This window comes from Cebus imitator, unplaced genomic scaffold (assembly GCF_001604975.1).
Source record: "Cebus imitator isolate Cc_AM_T3 unplaced genomic scaffold, Cebus_imitator-1.0 Scaffold467, whole genome shotgun sequence".
NCBI classification, from domain to species: Eukaryota; Metazoa; Chordata; class Mammalia; order Primates; family Cebidae; genus Cebus; species Cebus imitator.
Window position 1 is genome coordinate 1,271,515 of NW_016107782.1, and position 6,022 is coordinate 1,277,536.

Sequence of the window (6,022 nt, forward strand, 5' to 3'; positions counted from 1 at the left end):
TGCTTTTTTTTGAGGATATATAACTGATATTTTTTCATTTTAATTTTTGTTGCTAGCATAAAAATACAATTGATTCTTGCATATAGACCTTGAATCTATGATTATGGTATACTCACTTATTACTTCTAGTAGCTTTTCTGTCAATTCCATAGAATTGTCAACATTCACAGTCATTTCATCTGTGAATAAAGACAATTATGTTCTTTCCTTTTCAATCTGGTGAACTTGTTATTTCTTTGTGTTTTCTTTTTTTGCTTTGTGGAACTGGCTAAGAACTCCAGTACAATGTTGAATAGATGAGGTGAAAGTGGACATTCTTGCTTTGTTCCCAAGAATACTACTGCAGCAATGGCTCATAACAATAAAAACAAGAACAACAGTGATTATATTTTCAAAATTTTATCGAGCTTTTACACTGTGCCCAGAAGATATTCTTTTATGCACCTTTATATCTATCAGCTCATTAATCCTCACAACAACTCTTTATGTGTCATTATCACTCCCATTTTACAAATAAATAAATAAGTCTGCAGAGAGGTTAACTAATTTGCTAAAGGTTACACAGCCAGTAAGCAGAAGTATCATATTTTGGAAATCAAGGATTCTGAACTCATCCCACACCTGATGTCTACCACTGTATTTCATAGTCACAGGGTAACAGAGCAGAAGATAGAATGGAGTTGGATGAATACTTGGGTTTGAATTCTGTCTCTGCATTAGTTTGGTTTAGGACCCTCTCCTTTTAAAAAGGTAATATGATTTATATTACAGGGATATTAGGAGAACAAGGTGAATTTCACATAAGAAAATATGCTTATGTGAAATACATCATAATTGCTAAGATTTTTTTTAAACTTTATTTTGTCTATTTTACACTTGGTGTTGCTTTTCTCTGGTAGAATTTAAAAATGGACAAGGTTTCTGATCCATGTTTTTGCAAATCTTCCTGACCACCACTGCCTTATTCTGTCTTCTACTTTTGGCCTCTTCCCCACCCCCAAATATTACTTAATACCAACTTGAACAGTAAGTACACACAGCAGAAAGGAACACTGTGAGAAGGGCACAGTCATCTGTTTTGTTAGGTCCATGAGAGTTGCAAATAGTTTAAGTGTTTTATGCAAATTTTGTGCAGGGCACTTTCAAGGCATTTTTATTATTTTGGTAAAGGATCGCTCCAATGCTTTTCAAGAACATTTTTAGTAATATTGGATATAGTGAATGGAAGAGAGGTCAAATGTCAAACAATTAAAATGGTGGGCTGTGGAGGCAGAATGTCTTTGTTCAAGTCCTTTCTAGGTCACATTTGCTAGCTATGGAAATTTGGACAAGTTGTTCTGTTCAGTATGGCTCTATTTTTGTTTCCTTTTCAATAACTGGAGACATTACTGGCTTTTAACTCTTCGGATTTTTATGAGGATTAATTGTCATATATAAGTGCTCAGTAAGAGTTAGCTTTTGCAATTTAGGTCCATCTTTTAAAAGTTTTCTTATTACTTAGTAGCATCATAATATTTCCAAGTAGACAAATAATATTATACTATTAATAAAGCATTTCCTCCTTTTTTATTTTTCCGCAAACATGATTCAGTTTTGCTTGAGTTAATTCTACAGTTTTGTCTAGGATTTTATAATCTTTAGGCTGTGGAACAGTCAGAAAATTTGCCTACAGATTAGAAGTAAAAGAAATATAAATCTTGTTATTGTTTACACATGTCTGTGCACTATAAAAAAAGTAACACCATTTGGGTTCACCAATGGAAAGAGAGAATCCTTGTTGACTTCATAAAGTTGCAAATCAATACACTTTAATTGACTCTTTCTTTCCTTAAAACAAGTCCACTGACTAGTGTAGTAGGATTAGTATAGTATACACTTTATATTCCTATCCCCAAAAGTGTTATTACCATCTTAACCTTCCTTTAAAAACATTGGTTTCTTCCTGCACTTTTTCCTACCTGAACTCCCTTTTTGCATTTTTCTTTAAGATGTAAACATTTGTTGGTCCAGGTACTGTTTAGTGTTTCTCAGTGATTTGACTGTGTCACTACAGGATAAAGAAGCAAACATCTTTCAGTTCTCTGATAGCATGTCAAATTATTTTTAGAAAGCAAATGGAAAATTGGCAAAAGAAAAGAAATGGGATGACAGCAGTATTTTCAAGGCTCAAAACCTCTAGGTAACAGGAAAGCAGAAAGCTGATTTGACTGTATTAGCACCCACGTGGATGTTCTTGATAAATAATTCACAACTAATTTGCCTGTTCAAAAGATTAAAAATGGATTTGAAGGGCCATTTTCACTCAGTCTGCCTGGTGTTGATCTAAGCAGTAAAGACAATAATGAAAAATCTCTCAAGAGATTATACTCCACAGGAGGAATTTGGGGAGCTGACATGAGGCCAGTATTTGTCCGTTACTATAAAAGGGTTTCCAAAACTGAGCGATAGAGTGTTGCAACTGTTCCCAATTTCCCCCTTGATGTGCTTGGTATAAAATTGCTCTCTGTACTTTCAGCCAAAAGATGTGTGCATCTGTCTCTCAAAGATTAGACTGTGTCTGTTGACAAGAAATAGGCATTGAGGAAGCATATTGGATGTTAAAGGCATGTTTTCTTTTCATGAGGTGTTAAGGGAATGACATTAAATTAGCATTCTTCTGCTTTGCATTAAGCTATAGAGTAAATTTTTGCTCTTCAATATTAATCTCAGGAGACAAGATGCCTTCATTACTAGAGGAGGGTGTAAAGTCAAAAGAAAACCTGTTCTCCAGGCTCAGTCCCATCCTGGAGCCATAATAGTCATTAAGCATTACTTGATCAAAAACCATATACTGACACCAAACGATCACGAACATCCCACTATGGATGTCTTTCTCAACAGAGATTTCCATATTTCTTTCCATTCCCAGCTAGCATTCCTATGTCATCTCAATCTAAAAAGACAATTAATGCAGAAGTTTATTAATAAGACATTTCAATCAATAATGCCTCTTATATCAGGCATGCTTTTAAATTATTCCAATAATGTAAACTTTTAAATTTGTCCTGACTTCTGATTTTCTTCTACTTTCTAATTATATGTCACCTTGATTATTTTTCTGTATTCTAGTTACAGGGGAAAAGAGAAATAGTAAACTATTGTGAATATTTTATTTATATTTTCAAACATAAGAATTGAGAAGTAAATGTTAATTACATATAAACATTAATAAAGAAAATTTAATATTTAACAAAATCTTCATTAACGGTGACTCTAATGTCCTCCCACTGGGGAAAAGAATGAACAAAACAAATAGGAGGATGCGTCTACAAATTAAAATAAAACTACTTTTGGACAAATTCACTGAGATTTGTTTAATTGCCTACACCTCAGAATTACGCAGGTGAGAAAAACATTCCTACTATGTATTTATAACATACGTTACTCAGTGGGATAGTAGAGTATCAGGAATATATATTCTGAAGAGAATGTGATCAGGTTGAAGTGTTTCTCAGGTGATACATTTTCTGCTTAATTTTATTAAAATGTATAGGCATTGTATTAAGGAGCAAGATTATATGTTTTAATTATTATCATTTAAAAATGCTATCATTCCTAAAATTCTATTTAAAGCTTGAATACTGATGTTATAACAAATTAAATTACATAATTAAATTTGAGATCACAGAGTGGATATTGATAGAACACATTCTGAAACTTATTGTTTATCTTTTTGTGAATTTTTATTTTGACTGATATCAAGCATTTTTTGACCCATTAAATGTTGTTCACCGATCTATTGTTTTATAAAAAATTATTGACAGATAATACTTATTTACATATTTATAGGGTACATGTGATATTCTGTAACAAGCACAGAATGTATAATGACTAAGTTAGGGTACTTAGAATACCTATCACCTCAATATTTATAATTTCTACATGTTAGGAACATTTAAAATCCTCTCTTCTAGCTATTTTGAAATATACAATACATTTTTGTTGGCTATAGTAACCCTACTCTCTTGTCAAACAGAATTTATTCCTTTTAACTGTATGCTTGTACCTATTAGCCAATCTCTCTTAATCCTCCATCACACTCACACACAATCTTCCCAGCCTCTGGTAACTATTATTCTATTTCCTGCCTACATGAGATCAATTTTTAAGTTCACACATATGAGCAAAAACATGCGATATTTGTCTTTCCATGCCTTGCTTATTTCACTTGACATAATGATGTCTAGTTCCATCTATGCTGCTGTAAATGACAGGATTTTATTCCTCTTATGCCTAAATAATATTCCATTATATATATATGTCATATTTTTTATGCATTCATCTGTTGATAGACACTGAGGTTGATTACATATCTTTGCTATTGTGAATAGAGCTGCAATAAGCATGGAGGTGCAGGTATCTTTTTGATATATTGGTTTCCTTTCTTTTTGATACATACCCAGTAGTGAAATTGCTGGGTAGTATGGTAGTTCTATTTTTCTTTTTTTGAGATGTCTTCATACTCTTTTGCATAATGGATGTACTAATTTACATTCTCACCAACAGTGTAGAACAGTTCCCTTTTCTCCACATTCTCGCCAGCATCTGTTATTTTTTGTCTTTTTAATAACAAGTTATTCTATTTTTATGATTTGAATATTGCTATATAAGGCTTATGTTTCCAGTCATCAAAACATACATTATTCGTTTTCATTCATTTTTCCCATTTCTGGGTAATTTTGGGAACAGCACATAGATGAATTTATTTTTATCAACGCTGAGTAACGCTTTTAGAAAATAACTGATGATTTTTATGATTACTGGTACATTTGTTCTTGTGTTTGCCACATTATTTTGTGGGTTTTTTTCCTGTCATATTTTTCTTTGCTGATTTTTTTCTTGTTTTCTTTTCTTGTCTTCTCTTCAACTGGTCAAGATTTTTGTTCCCGCCTCTGCTCTACTTATTCAATAGAAATTGTATACTTTATTTCTACTTTTTACTCTTTTTCTTTTTTGGGAGACAGGGTCTCATTCTGTTGCCTAGGCTGGAGTGCAGTGGTAAGATCACACCTCTCTGTAGCCTCAACCTCCCAGGTTTAAGCTATTCTCCCACCTCAGCCTCCTGAGTAGCTGGCACCACAGGTGGGAGCCACCACTCCAGGCTGATATTTGTATTTTTGGTAGAGATGGGGATTTGCCACGTTTCCCAGGCTGGTCTTGAACTCCTGGGCTCAAGTGATCCTCCCATGTTGGCCTCCCAAAGTGCTGGGATTACAGGCATGAGCCATTGCACAAGGCCTTACTTTTTTACTCTTGACCCTTAAAATTTTATTATTTACACATATATTTGTTTTTTTTGTTTTTATTTTGAGATGGAGTTTTGCTCTTGTTGCCCAGGCTGGAGTGCAATGGCACGATCTTGGCTCACCACAACCTCCACCTCCCGGATTCAAGCCATTCTCCTGCCTCAGCTTCCCGAGTAGCTGGGATTACAGGCATGCGCCACCACACCTGGCTAATTTTGTATTTTTAGTAGTGACCGGGTTCCACCACGTTGGTCAGGCTGGCCTCTAACTCCCGACTTCAAGCGATCCAACCGCCTCGGCCTCCCAAAGAGCTGGGATTATAGATGTGAGCTGCTGCGCCCGGCCCTACGCATATATTAGTATTTTTAAACAAAGTTCTAGGTTAATCAATCTCTCTCCCTCTTTCTGAAGAAGACAATCATCTTTGCACACTTTATTAATCTTTCAAACTTTCTCCCAACTCCCATATAATTTTTGCCAGTAATTATGGACACATCTTGTACTAAATACAAAAATATTATTTTGTTTTTGTTTACAAACAACATCCATTTGCATTTTACAATATGGTTTCCTGATTCTTTTCTCACTTTGATTCTTGTACATCACTACTCTTTTTAATTCTATAAATCTGTTTATTTATTTGACTGGAAAATAGATTTTTAAAATTCTTCTAATTTCTAATTCTGTTCTTTATTTTAGATATGTGTGTATGCCTATGAACATCTTCATAAATTATA